The sequence below is a fragment of the Carassius gibelio genome, chromosome A6 (assembly GCF_023724105.1).
Source record: "Carassius gibelio isolate Cgi1373 ecotype wild population from Czech Republic chromosome A6, carGib1.2-hapl.c, whole genome shotgun sequence".
Lineage (NCBI taxonomy): Eukaryota > Metazoa > Chordata > Actinopteri > Cypriniformes > Cyprinidae > Carassius > Carassius gibelio.
Window position 1 is genome coordinate 17,121,712 of NC_068376.1, and position 20,498 is coordinate 17,142,209.

Below are 20,498 nucleotides of genomic sequence, written 5' to 3' on the forward strand. Positions count from 1 at the left end.
CCGCCTCCTTCTTCCCGATGAATATGGAGATTTTTAATATCATTACAATCACTAACGCATGCAAATACAAATTGTGAACAGACATAAACAGCAGTGTAATGTGTGCACATGTCTTTGCAGCTGGAGCAGATGCTGTTGCAGCAGTCAGGAGATTCAGAATAGTAGAGTGTGCGTGGCGCAGAGCAGGGTTGGCTAAGAGAGGAAGGACAATCTTATAAGCTCCAGGACTTTCAGGAGAGCCAACACAGACAGGCTCAGCTGGCGCAGAAACTACAGGCAAAGGTCCACTATTAGATGTGGTCACATTCAGCACATTTGATTTTGTCAAAAATGGGAAATATTCTTTGAGGGGAAAAGCTTTGGTATAGTTAGGATTGTGTTCCATCTTGAGTTGAAGAGTGAAAGTATGTGTCTGTGTCCACAGTCGCTCCAGTATAAAAAGAGATATGGAAATCTAGAGCAGCAGGTGTTGAAGAAAACCTCAGAGTCAGAGAAGCTGAGGCTCTTGGTACGTCTCAATGGAGAACTTCATAGCCTTAACTGGTTGAAGAACATATTACTCCTTCAAACAAAAATTTCAGTGGAACTTTTTAATTCATAGAAACATAAACTATCTGCCTCTGTGACTTTTGTTTGTTGTTAGGTGTTGCACAGTATTCTGGTGTGTTAGGTATAAACCTGCCTCTGTTCATGTATTTAACTCCAGTCACACCTAGACCGTCTCAAGAGCTTTGAGCAGGAACACAGTATGGATGTCCAAAGTAAACTATTCCAAAGGAATATGCCGGTGACAGAGTGAGGTAAAATGAAGAAGAATGGGCGAATCAGCCAAGTAGTACGTCAAACTTGCTATTTGGAAGAATCGCACATTTTGAAAAATGAGATTGATAAACCTTGTATAATGTTTCTGTTTTCTTTCTTCCCTTTTACTTTGCTGGAAAATCCATTTTAAGATGGCAGTTGTGTTTTGTTTCAAAAACCAGCATGACCACCACAGACTCGTGTGACCTTGTAGCTGAACCAAGATGGTCTGCCAGCTCGCACCACCTAAAGACCAGTTTATATCAAATAATGAACGACATGGAGTAATCAGTGACAAGCCTGGAACAAGTAATGACCAGCTAATGAACATTAATAACTTACTGTAGACCAGACTGGAAAACTAATGAACTTCATGGACCAACTAATGTCCAGCTTCAACCCACTAATAACCAATTAGAACCCACCGGTGCTGGTTACTTATGAGATTAGATCAGCTAATGATCAATTTGGATCTACTGTCAAGCACCTCTAGAAACCAGCTTCCATGTTCTAAAACAGAAGTACAACCACTTAAACTGAATTTTCCACCAGGGAACTTCATCGTTCTAACCTTGAGAAACAGCACATGAACAACATATCAATAAAGGCAAATGCTGAACTGCTGTACATAAAATCTCCTAGCTACCTACTTCAATCCCCACAAGCACATACTGGAAATGAATAGTTTTAGAAGGGGTGTCAAAAACTAAAGGTATCCAGTTTGTCAGACTTAATTATCACAGCCTTGTTCACCATCTTAGCCTGCACTTCATACAAAGAGCCAACCTACCAACAGATGCCAGCCTTTAAAAGAACGTGATTTACTGTGCCACTCGCCTGCAATTGAAACAGTTTTGGCAAACTCTGGGCCGCCCAGCTGCCAAGCTCTCATTCATTTTTACACCTTAGTGCCTCTGTCAGTAACATCCGATCATCTGTGGTTCTGCAGCCTTGTAACACAATTTATTTAATTTCCTATGCCAGAGAAGTCAACTTTACCATGCCTAATGATACTTTCATAACATGCCACAATTAACTGAGATTCAGCAGAGCAGGGAATGTTATGCTTGTTACACTATTGCTAAGCTGTCTGCCTCTGCTTTGCGTTTTCTTAGAGGGGCACAAGCTGCAGAATTAAGCCAAAACATGGAATCATGGAGCAAATCTACTTACTGAAAATGATTAAACGCATTCTTGTAGCTTTGATCGTGTCTCTCTCTGTTGCTCACCCCTTTGATGAGTGTTTTTGCTCCTTACTGCCTCACACCCTGGCATCAATCTTTGTATGTAACTGGGTGGATTCTGCCACAAATTATGTAAATAAACTATTTGACAAGCAAGTCTGTTGGGAATTAAGCTGGAGCTGACATGGACTTTATAAAACAGTCACGCACATTTCCCTCTTAGTGTGACTGGCAATTTCGAATGTGACGTGGGCCTTTATTAGCCTGTAAACATATAAGATGATAGAGGGCCCATGATGGAGGGAGGTGAGATGATGTGCAAAATATTTGGCTCATGGCTTCACAGGTGGAGGTCCCGGGATATAGTCCTCTGAAAGAGTTCCATATATTTCACAGGTGTTCTAGTTTGAGCCAGGTCAATGTGCTGCTCCGGGAACAACTTAAACAAGTCAATGAAGCCATTGAAGCCCTGACAGAAAGCCTGCAGAAGGCACAACAGGAGGCAGAGCAGAGGGACACGCGACTCAGGAGGGAACTTGAGGTGAGAGGGAGGAGCAAAAAGAGACAGGGGGAAGGAGAGCTCTATAGTGTATGTTTTTTATCAAAATCCACAGTTTAAGGAAAGTCTTTCCTTAATCCACCTCAATGAAATTCTGGAACTTGTGGAATTCCATCCTGGTGCCTGTTTTGTCCGTCTGGACACTGTCTTTGTTTTAAATCATTGTTGTGATTTTCTCAGCTGTTGTTTCCTGTGAAAACATTCCAGTCAATTGGAAAAAAAAGAGATCAAGATTTCGTTGCTCAGTGCAAACATCTGGTGACATGAAGGGGCTCGTGTAGTTTTCAGCCTCCTAGAGTAAAGAAAAATGTACTGTACCATTTGTGTATGTGAATCTCTGTGAATATGTTCCTAGCAGTTCAAGTCTAGCCATGTGCTTGTATGTGTGGGTGCATTCATTACAGGTGCATCTCATTTAGAATGTTGTGGAAAAGTTCATTTATTTCAGTAATTCAAATCAAATTGTGAAACCATACTCTAGGACCTTGGTTTGCAAATGAAATACAAAACTTGCTCTCATCTGAAAAGATGACTTTGGACCACTGGGCAACAGTCCAGTTCTTCTTCTCCTTAGCCCAGATAAGATGCCTCTGACCTTGTCTGTGGAACAGCAAAATCCTTGACACATCTGTGTGTGGTGGATCTTGATGCATTGGCCGCGGGCCTCAGTCCATTCCTTGTGAAGTTTACTCAAATTCAAATTGATTTTGCTTGACAATCCTCATAAGGCTGCAGTTCTCTAAGTTGGTTGTGCATCTTTTTCTTCTACATTCTTCCTTCCACTTAACTTTCTGTTAACATGCTTGGATTCAGCACTCTGTGAACAGCCAGCTTCTTTGGCAATGAATGTTTGTGGCTTACTCTCCTTGTGAAGGATGTCAGTGATTGTCTTCTGGACACCCTTCACCCAGATCAGCAGTCTTCCCCATTATTGTGTAGCCAAGAGAACCAAACTGAGAGACATTTTGAAGGCTCAGGGAACCTTTGCAGGATTTTTTTGTTAAATAGCTGATTGGCATGTCACTATATTCTAATTGCATATGTGTGCATCTATAATGGAGACATCTTTAACCTTTTTGCCACATTCCTTATTACGGAACCTGCCAACCATATGGCCATGTCGCTCTCCCGCAGATGAATACATCCAGAAATGGCCACAAGCAAACCCGTGTGCGATCTCTGTGGCGCCAGGCTGCCTCCCTGCAAAGCTCTTTTACCGAGCGGCAGACCTTCGCTGACAGGTGAGTGTAGCTTGCAGCCAGAACCCTCTTTCCAAACCCACCACTATTTATCCCCACTTGGGATCAAAGCGCTGTGGGTCACCTGGGTCACCCCTCACCCATCCTGGCCGCATCATCCGGGGAAATGTGATGGTTAGATTGCCCTTTAGATTAGTCTTGAGCCATCCATCAGAGCCAAGCTTGATGAGGGCTCGGCCTGTATAAATGCTGTGATCATTGTTTTAGTCATTTGCTGTAATGTGGATTACTCAACACATGGACAGCAGAGAAAATGTTCAAGACCCTGACTCAGACACGACACCATTTAAAGGGTTTATTCCCAGATCACAATATAGTTTCGGCCATCTGGCTCTCGTCAGCTGTGAACAAAACACATTTCCTTGGGAACGCAAGGAAATTGTTGTGTAAGAAAATGTCATTGCTCCTGTTGGTTGTACTAGTTTCTTGTGCTTTAGAGGAGTCTATTGGACATGCGAGCCGAGTGTGTGGTGGCTGGCCGTCATCTTCATACAACCAGTGTGAATTTGGAGGCTAGCATGAGCCAGCCTTGTACCCCCACTTGCAGCGGTGTATCTACACTGAAGAATCAGCTAAGAGACAAGCTGAAAGAGGTTATGCAGCTGCAGGCCCGCTTTGACGCGGAGAAAGTAGAGCTTAACTCTAGGTACAACATGTCTGTCTGTTTATGTACATATCCCATTCATTTTTCACCAGTAATATACAAGTGTCATCATGCTTGACCAGCATGCTGTAATAAATACATACAGTATTGGCAGCTGGAGTTAAATTATCGTATTCAAAGGATTTCACAGTGTCATAAATTTCAGCACCTATTACAGTGCTTTGAATTGAATTATTGATGTCCTGAACTCACATCTCCTTGATGACTCATTGTACATTGTCCCGTGTGCTGACACACAGGGAAGGTCAGCACAGATTGCCTAATCTATCCAACTATGTGGCCTGCCAAAAATAGAGAGAAAAAGTGTGTCTCTTTATTTGCTGTTCAGTATCCTCTACATTCTTCATTTACTTGTATAATATATCAGTTGTGTATGACACTTTCTTTTGAGAGCAGATCCATGGATCTGACAGTGCAGGGTTGGGGTCTTCTGATGAATGGAGTCTTTGCAGCTTCTTTCTTCTACATCCTTTCATCAATGACAGTTTTACAATGTAGAGAGCAGAGATCACTTTCCATTTTGATATATGAAATTTTAGCTGAGCTTTATTGCAGCGGGAAAAAAGGGCCATAGACAAATGGGTATCAAATAAGCACACATAAGAGTGTTTGATCATTTTGCCTCAACCGTGTTAATGTTACACACATGAAGATTTTTTTCATATTGTGATGGTATGTGTGCTCATGCAAAAGAATGAGTACTGTCTTAGCATACCTCAAAAAAATCTGTTCTTATTTAATCTTGCAGATTACGACATCGAAAAAGGGTGTTCTACAGTATTTTTCATAGGTTAGTACAACCAGAAATGTAAATTATTTGATTAATTACATACCTTAATGTCTAAAACTTTGAACCTTCAAATAGAATGCAAAAGCTTCAAATATAATATAAAGTGATTCATACAACTCTTGAGTCTTCTGAAGCCGAAGTATAGCTTTTATGTAGGCTGTTATTCACTGATGGTACTCACTTTCATTGAATTATTACCCACTGAAGAAAATCAGATGATTTGTGAACAAATGACTCAGGCCAGTTTTGTGAACCAGTTCAACTGATAAATTAAAATTATTCATATCAAATCATACACTATTGTGTACACTATCGCACAAAGCTATTATTGTTGTATTGTGGATGTCAAGATTTTTAGTTAATAACAACTTAATTTCAGTCTGTTCCTCATAATCTATCATATGACTTCAGAAGACTGCAAATAAGTCATATGGACCACTTTTCAGACACTTTGATATTATGATATTCAAAGTCTAACATACATGTATGTGTATGGGATCCTGGGATTTGGCAAGCACAGAACATTGAGAAAGAAATCTGACGGCACTGCGGGGCAGGATGGTGAGCAATGTTGCAGTAGAACCATTTCAGACAGGAACCACTTTGGCAAGTTTACTTGAGTTTATTGAACACAATTTATCTTTGGCGGTATGGTTCCTTATGGGGGTTCTTGCTCCCAGAATAATTGAACATACAAGAGCTTTAACATTAACCCCCCGGAACCATGAATTTAGAAATACATAATAATTAAGACTTTTAATAAAGTCTTTAAAGCAAACGGTGATAATCATGTAGATGTGGCAGTGGTACGTCTATCCTTTAGCCTGGTTATGAAGATGGGTGTCTCTCCGCGAAGAGGTCCATGCCAGCAGGGGCGATTCTAAGATTTTGATTTTAGGGGGGCTCAGCCCCCAATAAGGGTATGATTAAAAAATATTATTTTACTATTAGGGTAGGGTTGTATACTACTAACCTTATTGCAATCTACTATTCCATTGTATTCCCTGTATTTCATATATGGGAGTAGGAGTACTGACTGAGCCATATATAACACTGTAAAAAAAACTAATACAGTTTTTTAGATGTGACCAGTCACTGGAAAATTTTGAATTGGGAATGTAGATTTTTTATTTTATTTTAATAAATAAAGACTTCCTGATTCAGTATTAGGACATTCATGTTTATCCTTTGATGATACCACTGCTTTTTCTTATGAAATGTACGTGGAAATTGGCAGAAAATTAAAACAACATAAGGGTTCAATGACTGCAATGAATCTTGGGAACACAGTGGTATTGTGTGTGTGTGTGAGGCTGTCTGTTCTATTCTCACCTGACTGTTGCTCATTTGCAGACCTACTCCCGCACAACAACAAAAATGTTGTATATCCATCTACAATGAAATATGAATTATTATATTTTATTATTATTATTATTATTATTATTATTAATAATTTTTAGCTTTTTAGCCTTTATAATCAACAATACGGTTGGTTATACATCAAGTCAGCCCCTGAACATTTATTTCATTTCAAATCATTTAACTAACCAGCTAATATTCATTAAGAATATAGACAAAACATGTATTAATGTAATTGTCTATTGGCAATATGTTTAATCTGTTCTATATTTATTTATATTTATTAAAAATAACATCATTATCAATTTGCCACTTCTATAAATCAATTACTTAAAAAAAAAAAAAATCACAGATCCCTTTACTCTTACTCTAATGAATGTATCATGATACACTAATGATTAATTATTACTTAATATAAAATTATGTTTAATAATAGAAAACAAAATAACTCCACATGATGTTTCTCTCTCTGTGCCATTTAGTACTTTCAGACAATGATGTGTGTCGTTAATAATTTATTTTGCATGGCTGCATAATGTAATGCCGAAATACACAATAATATGTTTTCAATTTCAAAAAGTAAATTAAAATAAATCATGATCGTTTTCTAAAGTATGTTTTCATGGGTGTTAATCGCTTCATTTTTGTTGGAAGAAAAAACATCTGTCACACTGTGATAAAGGCTGAAAGTGAAAGCAGCGAAGACGTACTGGTATTGGATGCGAGAACACACACACCACACGCACACGCACACGCACACGCACACACACACACACACACACACCTTGTACTCTCTGATGTTCGCTCTGCTCGGCGCCCCTGTGGATTGAATAACGCGCTGAATCCATGCAGACTCAGATAAGGGGAGGAGCCGGAACTTGATGCAGCTTGCCCAAGGGGCAAGGAACTCGACCGGAAGTTGAAGTCGGGTGGGGGCTGCCATCTTTTAGCAGAACTTCACTTGCGTTAGCATTCCCATTGACTCCCATTCATTTTGGCGTCACTTTGACAGCGAATAACTTTACATCTGAGGCGTTTACTCTGTTTGTCCATTATTTATTTCTAAAGATACACGACAATGTATAAAGGGCTCCATTACCTTCTATGTTACATTATGGCCCCGTATAAACAGTTTTTGTAAAAAATAGGCTAACGATTGCGTCATAACCACTCGGCTCGCTGTCGCATTACCGTACAGACAGGAGGAGAAGCTCGCAGGCAATTAACTTAATATGGCGTACTGGCGTTACATTTTAAAATACTATACACAATAATTAATCAGAATACTTACTCCTGCTCACTCACGACAAAGAACTCCCCGCTCAAGCTCGCCGTCTCTGCAAGATTAACGATGGCAGTTTGCACGCACAGCCACTAGAAGATTTACATCTGGGCAGACAGGTTGCTGACGTCGTCAAGCTTCGTTTGAGTCTGCGCGCCAGAAACGGAAGTGCTAAAAAACGCTAAAACTGGGCTTCATTTGTCTCAATTGAGTTCCAATGGGGTCGCTGTGTCCATTTCTTTTACTGTCTATGAGCTTGCCACCGTCTCAAATGAGTTTTTAAAGGGGACTGAAGCGATCACTAATTAATTAATCAAATATTTTTTTAGGGGGGCTGGGCATAAGTTTAGGGGGGCTGAAGCCCCCCTAAAAAGGGCCTAGCGACGCCCCTGCATGCCAGCTAAGATTTTTGGAAGCCTTAGTGATCTGAAACAAACAAGACAAACAGCCAGAAGGTGCGCAGTAATGTGCTCATGCATATAATGGGGAGGAAGGGAGGGAGGGTTGCGAGTCGTTGAGCATACTTACCGAGCAGTAGTGGCACGTATATATATATATATATATATATATATATATATGTCCCGTGTCTAATAGGAGAGATGTGGTGATTGGAGCGATTTGACAGCTGACCGCATCAGCTGTTCACAGCCTTGCCTCCGTGGCCTGACTGAACTGATGCTGCGCTCGATTTACATTTACATTTAGCAGACATTTTTATCCAAAGCGACTTAAAAATTAGGATAATTGAAGCAATCAAACCAACAATATGTACGTGCTGTGACAAGTCCCATTTAGTATTTCTAATAGAAAGAATAAAAAATAGATAGAGTAGAAATAGAATATAGAGAGTTAGTGTTAGAGGGTCAAGTTATCATTTTTATAATAAAAAAGAAAACAAGTAGATAGAATTGATAATGCATGTGTTGGAGGGTCTTTTTTGTAATAAAAAAATAAAATACTTTAAAATAATTTTTAAAGTAGGTACAATAAAAATAGGTAGTGTGTTAGTGTTGGGGTCAAATGTAGATAGAAGATATGTGTTTTTAGCTGTTTCTTAAAGATGGCTAAAGACTCAGCAGCCCAAATTAAGTTGGGCAAAATCATTCATTGGCAAAAGCAGTCTTGATAAACACTATCATTTTCTTAATGACTTATATGAATTTAGGTTTCTTGTCTGGTGTGTGTCATGGTAGTTCAAGAAGCTGCAATTTGACTTGAATGCTTTCCTGCACAGGAAATAAATCGGTCTGAAGACCTAACTGAGAGGGATGCCTTACACTGCGAGATCAGCAGTCTGCAACAGTTACTGAGCAACATTAATCAGATTTACTAAACATGAATTTTTTGGGCCAGATGTACTAAACATGAGAAGAGTAATTGTCAACTCATCTTTTCTTTTCTCTTTTAGGTGGTCAGTGGTGACAGTTCCTCAGACACATCAAAAGATGAACACCCATCTGTTTCTGCAGGATTTATTTCCTTTTCTCAACGAGACAGCATTCAGATAGATGTTCAGAGAGCACTCCTACAGCAGCAGGCACAAATTCAGGTTTGCAACAAACCTCATGTACACCCTCCTTATATGGCACAGGTGTCATCACTCCTAGTGGACAAAGAAATTACACACCTCACTATATATTCCAAATAGTTTACTCTGCTATCAAAAAAGCTTATGTAATTCCAGTACATTTAACTAAACGAAAATATCTATCTACGCAAAGGAGCTGCAAGCATGTCTGGAAGCTTCCCAAGAGCAGGTTGCCACCTTGCGAAATCCTGAAGAAGCCTTGAACAAAGAATCCGGGAACTGCAGCAAGAGAATCAACTATTGGAGAGATCTGAGGAGCACAGCAGCAGAGATGCCCAAAGATGCTTCACTGGGCATAGTAACCAGGTAATGTTTGCTACTTAATGAACCTGAGTACTTGGATAAAGGATGCCATTGTTCAATGACAGTGTAACCTGCACAAATGAATTTCAAACTGAACATTCGTACCCTCTACTTTTATGCCAGTATTTTTCTATAGAACTGTTTAGCCTTTACATAATTTAGCAAGTCATCCCAACAGGCTAATTTATAAATCTCTTTGCTTTCCAGTTTTTTCTACAACTTAAATTTCAAGTTTAAGTGTAATGCTACAAAGGCTCATGATTCTGTTTCAAACACACAAACTCACATCTTTGTGGTAATTGTAGTCCTAATTTATCAGTACATTAGCTGCAGATCAAACATGCAAATCCTCTAGTTTAAGGACTATGACCTGAACAGTCATATACAGTACCCCACCACAACTGCCGCTTTCTCCCTTCCTACTGAAAAAAGAGATCTTGAGAGGCAGCTCTCTGCCCTGCAGCAGCAGCTGGAATGCACACAAGCAGAGCAGGAAGCTTTGAGAAGCTCCTCTCTGGATGTTCCAAGGCAGAGAGACCTCCTCAGGGAGCAGAGGGAGGACCTGGAGAGACAGCTGTCCCGAGAATGCTCTGAATCCGAGAGGGGGTACGGCATTGCGAAACCTAAAACCCATTGACTTCCTTCTTGGCCCCTGTTTATTTCCCTGTCCTATTGTTTACAGTCAGTATCACTAGCACATGTTGTCCTTAAAGTAGCCTTGAATCAAACCAGAATAGTATTGTTTACAAAATGCATTGAACATGAATATCCATAATGAATTGGTTTACTGGTTAGGTCAATTAAGGTGACAACCCTGATCATGTGTTACTATGTACTGTACAGTATATGGATACAAACGCTTTTGAATGTGCTCTTTAACCTAAAGTTTTTTTTTTTTTCAGACCTGATGATTTGTGAACATGAGTACGTGCCTTTAACTTAACCTTAAATTGTTTACTTTACAATTAAGTTTGTTTATGGGTACATTCCCTGTGAGCTAATTTGGTTGCTGTATACCATAGTATGGTTAGGTTTCCATTTGTTGTTTTTTTTGTGCTGATTTGTCCATTCCTACAGATCATTCTTAAGAGTTAGTATGCATTTATGTTTTTCTATAGACGACACACTCTGGAGCAGTTGGAGATAAGACACTCAGATATGAGTAAAGAGCTGGTCACACTAAAAGAAGCTCTGAGTCAGCTGACTTTGCAGAAAGAGGTTCTGGAGGACAAAAAGAGCAGCCTTGCACAAGCTCTCTCTAGAGTACTGCTCTACACATTCACACGCTCTCCCGCTTATTCAATCATTCATTTACTCACCCACTCATTCGTTCCATCACGTTCACTTACCTGCTCACTTATTAATTCACTCGCTACATCTTTGTCCATATTTTCTACACTCAGACATTCTTTCTTTCAACAATGTCACTCACTATTATTTCATTCCATTTTCTCACTCGCTCACTCCATAGCTCACACATTCATTTACTCCCTTCCTTCCTCACTCAGCCAATCATTTATTCACACACTGTAGTTACTCACTCATCAATTCATTCTTTCATTCACATAATCACTCGTTCATTCATCTTAACAGAACCTGATCTAAGTCTGTATTAAACTGTTCTCACCTGCATGTTGCTACAGTGAATTGCATCCAGTCATAAAACTGTTTACTCAGTTTTGCATTATTTATCCATTAAGTAAATACAGAGTTTTTCCCTTTCAAAAATCCAGCCCAGTCGTTGAATTACTGGAAACTCAGTTTACTTTCACCTTGGGTGAGGTATGTAGCTCTGCTTATTTGTAGTGGTTGATATCTACTATGCACACCTGCATTAGGAAGATTTTTCAGCCCTGAGTTGGGTACGGGTTAAAGATAAGTCCGGGGGGGGGTTCATGATTCACAGCTCTCAGCTGCGTTATGATGTGTCTTGTTGTCACATTAAAAAGCCAAGAGAAGATATTGGACCCATCTGCCGTGGTACTCAACACCTTCCTCCATGAGTTTCATATATGAATCTTGGCCCAAGCGTGCATTTTATGAGTGGCAAAGGAATTGGGGATCTCGAGAACAAAAGCTTGATCTGTCTGCTCGCTGCTTTGCAACAGACAGTGTGGAATTCATCTGCTCTTTTGTCCATACCTAAGGTCATATTTTATTGAGGTGTCACTATATTAAAACTAATGTTTTTTAGAGTTGTCATAAATCACAATATCTTAATGTAATCTCCATTTTTACTCAGTCTTGAAGAAATATTGTAAATTATTAGTCCAGTAGATTATTTGCAACATTTCCTTGTCCATTTTACTTGCTGCTTTTTCGGTTGACCTGCTTGGCAGAAAAGTTAAATAAAATTTCCTTTGGTTTGCTAGCAAGCTGTTTAGTGCAGGCTCACTGGGGAAAGTTTTAACATAGCAGGAAAATATTTTGACAGCCTGCTATTCCTAAGTGGTCAGTTACTGGCATAATCCAGGATCTCACGTGTTTGACGGACCACCAAATTATTAGATATCCTCTGAGTACTCGATTCATAATCCTGACGTTGATCTACTATCAGCAACATGTGTGTGTGTGTTTGTGTAGGTCAGTAAGCAGAAGCAAGCCCTGCATGAACACCTGAACATGTGTTGTAGAGAAATGGAGCTAAGTGCTGCTTTGCTAAAGAAGACTTCCAAAGAGAGAGATGAACTAGTAAGAGACAAAGCCAATCCCATAGTGCAGCTTACATCAGAGCAATGCAAATCCAAGGCCCTAGCCCAAGACTTGGCCTCTCTGTGGTTTTAGTGTTTTAGTGCAAGTAGGATTTGGTGTATTAATGTGTTTATATGGGCTAAGTGTTTGTATTTATGTTGGAGTTCAAGGTTGGCAGGCAAAGTAAAACACCTGTGTTTTCAGTGAGTTTTTTTGAGTAATTATCAATTGGGCCTTTTCAAACACGTAAGTCTTCCTAGTTTCACTACGTCTTTTCTGTGGGAGAATCGCCATGAGGTTAAGCTTGTGTTTTGCTGTGTAAATCATCTCCAGAACATCTCATCTGTCTTGAATGATGTTGGCTAAAGAAACAACCATTTAAAGATGCTCATTAGCTTCACAAAACAGTGCCTATTTTTCTTTATATTCTCTCACCATCTCTCTCTTTTTTTTTTTTTTTTTTTTGCTCACTGCTGAGAGAGTGTCTCTAGAGTCAGTACTGTTGAACAGGCAGGAACTGACCTCAATGCTAGAGGCATACCGGGCTAGGCTAGTGGGAGAGAATGCTAGTCTACAGGAGGTTAACAAGACTTTGACACGTGAGTGTCTCTTCAGAGGGCCTCTATTCCTCCCTCGTTGATTAGGTTGAGCCCATTGGCCATTGGGCCCCAGCAATAGTCCACAAGGGGCCCATATTTTAGCCCAGAACTGCGGACCAGCTGAGGGGTTATTCGAGGTTCTCTCTAGAGCTTCACAAAGTCCCCTCAAGATAGCATCCACACTGTACTATTTATGTGCTGTTGCTGTCACTATATATTGTTTAATGATGATTCCAAAGAGCATTATAATTTTATGTTTCCAGCATGTTGGAACTCAGTGTGTCCCAAATGTATTTTTTTTTTTTTCATTACAAAGGATGTTTCTCCTCTGTGTATATACTTGCTCTTTCCTTTGCACAGGTGATCGGTCTAGTGTTCACAGTGAACTAGAGCAGCAAATGTCCCGGGCTTTGCAGGAGAAACAGGCTTTAGAGTTAAATCTTGCTCAGGTTGTGATATACCCAACAAACCCTCATTACAACACAGCAAAGCCACCAGAAGCAACTGCATACTGAGCGAAAGCACAAAGTATCCCTGATAAATTGAGATAAAGGCATTGTCCTTAAAGACACAATTGATGTGTAATTGTAAGGAGTGTAAATCTTTGGTATAACAGTAAATCAATCATTTATAATTTATTTTTATTTAGTTCAAAGTTTTATTTTTCCCTGTACAAATGAGTCATCATTTAAGTCATATTTAAAGATTGATACATATTAATCTACAGGGTCTTAAGGCATCAAGAAAATGCAAATTGTTACACCATTAGTGCTTGCAGTCACATGCACATCCATAAATTCACAATACCTATTTGACATTTTAGATTTCAAAATCTATTGCATTTGCCATGTGCCCTTTTGCTGAGCAAATAAAAAACCTTAAATGATGTAAGTTTCAAAGATAATTACCAAACCGTCAACAGTATATGGTATTATCCACCTTTTTTCAACTCAGAAATTGTTATTTTCTGTGATTGTGCAAGACTTCTAATTTGTTACCTGGTATACAGGTAAATAACCTGAAGTATATCACAGTGCAGTAAGCAGTAATACTATTTGCACTTGCAACCAATGTTTTGAATATAATGATTTATAAGAGAAATAACAGTTTGCAATGTCAAGCAGCATAACAGTCTGTTTCTGGAAGTGGCTGACAATAAATCAACTAAAAAGTGAGCATTCAGAAAAGGACCACAAGGGTTTAGGAAAGCATTTGGAACAGGGGTATAGAGTGAACTGCTCTACCCAGCATGCAACATAGCTCAGCAAACAGCTTAGTATTCACTGTGTGTTTATTTCAGACATGTAAACTGACATATATTTAGGACTATCAGAGAAATTGTGGCAGAAGATGCAATAACCCTAAACTGTAAAACTCTCCTATGGTTCAAGAGAGTTTTTGGATGCTTTTAAAGCATGCACCTGTCTTGTGTGTCTCAGGAGCACATGTATGCAGAGTTGTGTGCACAAAGAGAGCAGGCAGAGTCGCAGCTGCGGGCTGAGTGTGGGGAGCAGCGAATGCAGAGTCGCAGAGTTCAGCAGCAGCTGCAGGAAGAACTGGCCAAGCTGCAGCAGCACTGTACAGAGTCCCTGCTGCAGGCCGAGAGCCATAAACAGCAGGTGTGTGTGTGTATTTGTGCCTCAGAGGAACACAGTCCAAACCTTTTGACAACTTCCTTTCATGCTGATCAAAAGGTGTGTCTCTTGCCGCACGTCCTGATTTTTCTGAGTTAGATGTGTTCCAGGGTCAACATATTTTGTTGACCCTGGAACAACATTTTACTCCAAAAATGTATTCTTGACCATATCCCTACTCCTAAACCTAACCTTAACCATGAGTAATCCCTAAAATCAGAGGAAATGATAGATTAATGACACTGATGTACAAGCACCAAACAGTGATTTTAAGCATAAACTTCACAAAATCTATAAACTGGTTCTTCAAATCTGATTGGTTAATCACAATGTTGTTCCAGGGACAACAAAGATGTTGTCCCAGGAACATGTCTCACTTGCGTCTCTTGCCTATATAGCCTTAAACCATCTGCAGTCAGAACATGGAACAGATGGCATCACTGTAAGATGGTTCTAACGCATTAAATCTGAATTTAACTGTGCTTGATCTGAGGAGGCAGAGAAGGCTACTCTTACTGAGTGCATAATCACCCTCGAGTGTGACATAGAGACAGCTTCCCTTGAAAAGGATCGAATGCCTAGAGACTTCCTGAGCAAACAGGAGCAGGACAAGGTATAATAAATCCAAATATGTCTTTGGATCATATTTTGTCCTTATTAGATTAGGGCTGCAAAGTTACCCATTAATGCATGACATTAAATATGTAATAGCGTTCATTCACACATTTATTGAAGTTGACTTTAGAATCTAAAATCTGTTTGGAGCCAAAGAAAACATACTGTATATACACTAGCCCATACCAAAGCATGTGTTTCTCAGTAAATTGAGAGAATAAACAATATATTTATTGTTCAGTGGCATTTCTGTGTGGTAAAATTTAAAATTAACAAAGTTCTATGTAAGAATAAGTTCATAAAGTGCATTATTGATAGTATTGAATTATTGCTGATTTGAAATTTTGTGTTCTCATCCACTGTTTGTGTTATGCAGTTTGATAGTATGTCATTTTGAGTATGTCAGAATTCTGTCTTATAATTAGTTATTATAATTATTTTCATGTTATGGCCAGAAAAAAATATAAATTATATATTTAAAATAAGTATATAAAAAAAAAATAATAATATATTTATTTATTTTTTGCTTTAAAAGGACCTAAAGGATTTTTTTACCTGCAGAAAAACGATCCATAATAAATATTTCAATCAAATGACAGCCCTGATTTCATGCATCACATAATTCTATAATTTTTTTTGTCTCTCCTCCTCTCTCTGTAGGTCACAGTTTTGGGGTTGCAGACAGCGTTTCAGGACCTATGGTCTCGTTTCGAGGAGTCTCTGAGTTCCCGTGAAGTTTCGGAGCGCAGCTTAAATAACCAGATAAGAGAGCTTTCTATGCAAAGGCAGGAGGCTCAGCATGAGGTCACACAACCCAAGATTTTACATTCCAGTTGTTCAGTCACAGAACAAAATCTATTATTCAGAACACATACTAAAATAAAACCCTATGGTCCATGAGAGCAGAAAAAATTGTTTGTGCCAGTGCCAAACAACCAACGTCATGTAAGTTAGTGGGTGGGTTAGTTAATGTTGGTCTGTGAGGCAACATAAGGCCTTGTTGGAGTCCAACTTTTACTTACCAGGGGAAGTCTTGGGGAGCACAATTTAGCAGATACTAATGTTGAACTTGGCATTGGTTAAGGTATACTGAGCATGCTCCAGGTGCCACCAGTTTGATTGGCCAGCACACATGTTTGTGTTGTTTCTATGTGTTTCCTTGTTTCTGCCTTTCAGGCTCAGTCGACCTTTGGAATAGACCTCTACACATACCTCAGGCCACAGATTTAGTTGTTAGAAACTCTATCCCCATGAACCCAGAGTGATATGTTACTCAGTGGCTGTGGTGAGAACTTCATCTTTAGGTCATGTTGTTTACTCACCAAGATGGATTCTCCTCTCCTGTTTGATTATTTTCATTAATCCTCCTCCAGCTTTCTCTGGTCAGACAATCACAAACCACCAGTGGTGAGAGGGAACGATAAAAGCCAGCAGGGAAGTGAAAAGCAAAAGCTTTCTGTATGATATGAAAAGGAGAAGTTGCAATCACAAATAAGCAGGTGCTCCGAAGTTTATTTTTTCCTGTTCTGTAATGAAAGTTATCTCCATGGAAACACCACCCCCAACTCATCTCTAACCCAACTGTTCTTTACTAACCCAGCCCCCCCATTAATGAATTAAACCAGTGTGGGCTTGGCATGGGCTTATTTCTTTTAGATTGAGATTTATGAGAAGAAAGCATCTTGTGTGGCCTAGTGAACTTACACCAACACACATTTCTGTTTAACACACTAGCATCTACACATGCTTGTACACACTGCTGATGTTTCTCATCATCACTGCTGTGTGTGGCGGTCTTTAGAGCTTGTCATGTCCTTCTCTGTTTTTCTTCTCACTCTTTCTCTCTGCATTCTGGCTGCATTTGGGGGGAAAAGTGCACTGTAAAATGATTAGCTGTAGCCAAGCAATTACTAGAATTTGGGTCATATTCCTGTGTGTTTACATGGGCGAGGAGTTTCACCCTGAGCATATCTGATGAACGTTTATGAAAATTTGAACCATTTCACATGCACTTAAAACACATTTTTAAGTGCAAACGAGAATGAGCCATGAAATCCAGCGCTGAAAGGAGGGCAGAACTCTTTGGAAGAGTATGATGCTCACATGCTTTGAGAAGCTGAATGGAACAAAGCAGTGGAATTTTACTAATAGACTATGTTTCCATTTCATTTATCTCATGGAAACTGAAGTTGAATTGTCCTCTGCAAAACAGTGCCACGTAAAGAATATGACTGTTAGAAATCTTCACTCCATCTGCACACTCCGTCACATCACCTCACTTGAGTGATTTAAATGGACTATATTTTAGATAGATAAAGTTACCCCATTGCACTCAAACCATGACCCATCATTCCTTTTGTATTTACAGATAATTTGGTTTAATTTAATCTTTCCCTCTCATCTCTGTCTCTTGCAGGTGGAGCATTTGAGGAGGGAACTGAGTGAAGTGGAGGAGAGCAGAGAATCTGGCTGTAAGGAACTGATGGAGGCCCACGGAGAGCTAAGGGAGTGTTTGCAGGACAGGGACACTCGGCAGTGTGGTTGCTTGGAACCGAAGAGATAGTTAGAATAGGTTTTGAGAGAGAAAATGGTCATCCAGGCTTCTAATAATGAACTCTGAACAGCTGTGAAGAGAGCCGAGTTTGAAAACAACAGGTTTAGCAAACTACACATATTTGAATTGTAGATCCCTTTTGTATTACATATACATACCTGTTTCCTGTTAGCTTGGCTGGCAGAATATAATATCAGATCATCACTGAGATGTGATTTGAATGAACATATACAAACTGTAATCTAAAACATTAGTTTCAAAAAGAAGGTTCTCTGTATGGTATAGCCTAAATTTTAGCAAATGAATACATATTTCTTTATGTGATATCAAACATTCCCAGTAAGGCCACTTTTCTTTAATGAACAAGGAATTAGCATCATTAAAAAATAATATTATTCCTCTTTTTTGCAGTGCATCCATTTCTAATTTTGTATACAGTGCAAGAATATACAAAAGTGTTTGTCTGAGCAGGTGAAGACATTACAGGGTCAGTGTGGTCAACAAGGGCAAGAGTTGAGTGACATGTAGCCCAGACTGACACAGGAAGAGCATAGAGTTGAGGAAATGAGAAAGGAGACCTTTATTCTCATACAAAGAGTATTGGAAAGCGATGTTGGCAGAGAGGCAGCTCTGAAAGAGGCACAACACAAAAACTGGCATAAATATAGAATCCACATTCACATTCAGTAACACACTTGGAACTAGTCTGTCTGTGTTAAAAGTTTGCAGGCTTGCAGCGGTGTGTATCAGAACTGGAAGAAGCACAGCACCAGGGGAAAGAGTTGCAGCAACAACGGGGTGCCAATCTTCAGGAGATCCAAGTGAAGCAGCGTGAGGAGGTTGCTTGCTTGGAGGGGGCACTGCAGGAGGCCAGAGGCCTGGAACATCAGCTGGGACAGAATGAAGCCATACGGAGAGATCTTGAGCCCAGGTTGAATGTTCTCAGTTCTACCCTAAGATTTACACTTGGAAGCAGACGTGGAAGACAGTTACCCGCACCTGGGAAACGCAGACAGAGTCCCTCACCATGGAAAACTCGATCACCTGTGAAAGGTAATGCATTCTCAGTCCAATAGTGAATTGGGTCTCTGTAGCAAAGGATAGTTCAGAATAGGTCAATAGGTCAAGAAGAAGATCACCACTCTTATATTACAAAGGATTCTTTTCTTAAAATCTAAAGGTTATTCAACAATGTGCTGCTATAACTTACATGGTGTTCTAAGTTACTTTTGAAAAGAATTAAATAAAAACTTTTGTTTATACCCTCAGGTGAAAGCATGTTAGATGAACCTGGGGTGAGTGGATTGCCAGTGTGTTCTCTGTGCCCCTCCCACAGAGAGGAAGGAGAATTGGATTTGGACTCAGTTCACATGTTGCTGCATAGCTTCCAGCAAAAGCTCAGGAACACACCAAGAGAGTGGGTATCTGACACCTCTAAATTGCAAGAAAGGCGACAAAGGCATCATAAAAGCAGTCTACCCAGTTATACTAAAATTATGCTAGACTTATCTTTTAGTGAGCTGTTAACTGCTGTGACTGAATTACTCTGTTAGAACCGAGTAGAAACAAATCAGTCTGATTTTTGAATAAATCATTCAGTTTGTTTTTGTGAGCTGGATCCAACTTAAAAGGATGATTTGTTGATGAATTTTGCTTATGACAGCTCTGTATCCATTCTTTGTCACTGCATGGAAGAATATTTCTTCAGAGTTTCTCCTTTTTTGTTCCACAGAAGACAAGATCATACAGGTTTTGAGCAACATATATGAATTAACTATTTCTAAGCTTACACATATACTTAAATCCCTTCCCATAAAAACAAAAGATTTGCAGGATTTGACCTTAGCAAAGTTTTGGTCTTGAGCATGACCATTAATGCCATGGACAAAACTATAGTGAGGAACAAACAAATAGAGGATCTGAAACAACACACTGTGTATCAATAACTATAAGAACTAAAATAACATAAACATTTTCTTTGTCTTTGTCTTTGACTGTAAGATGAGGCACAGGCACATAGGCTCAGAAAGCAGGTAGAAAAGCTGCATTTTATAGCATGCATAAGTTTGCAGATTGATAACTGCCTTACTAAGCTGACCATATACTAGAAATTCCCTACAATAGCAAGACAGAAGACAAGCTTAAACATCTCAACTTGATGATTAAACATAATTAAGCAAATTCTCTTTTGAGGCTTCATTAAAAAGACTGTCAATCATTTTTCTTCAATGTGAACTCACAAACAACCTTATTAAGTTCATTGTGGTTCAGCCACAATATGTTTTTTTCATAATCTGGTAGTAGTGAGAAGAACAGCCTCCTCATTAAAACTGTATGTGGGTGTGTGATTATGCATGTTTGAAATGATGCTTGTTCATACTTGTCTGTGTGTGTATATGTGCACAGGAAAGGTTGGATAAGACACGTGAGGCTCTGATAAACAGTAGGAAGCAAAATCATGGGTTGAGTGAGAGACTACAGATCCTGCAGAGAAGCTAGGATGAGTCTGAACTCAGGGTCTCTGAACTGGACAAACAGAAACAAGGCCTGCAGGAGGTTATGCACACACACATACTCTTACAGTTTACACAATGTTTTAAAGAGTTAGTTTGCCTA

The 20,498-nt window shown here is 39.4% G+C and overlaps 1 pseudogene; it reads left to right on the forward strand.

The window, feature by feature from the left end:
• Positions 1-19,491, forward strand: part of LOC128015110 (rootletin-like) — a 35,729-nt pseudogene extending 16,238 nt beyond the window's left edge.
• The last annotated feature ends 1,007 nt before the right edge of the window (positions 19,492-20,498 follow it).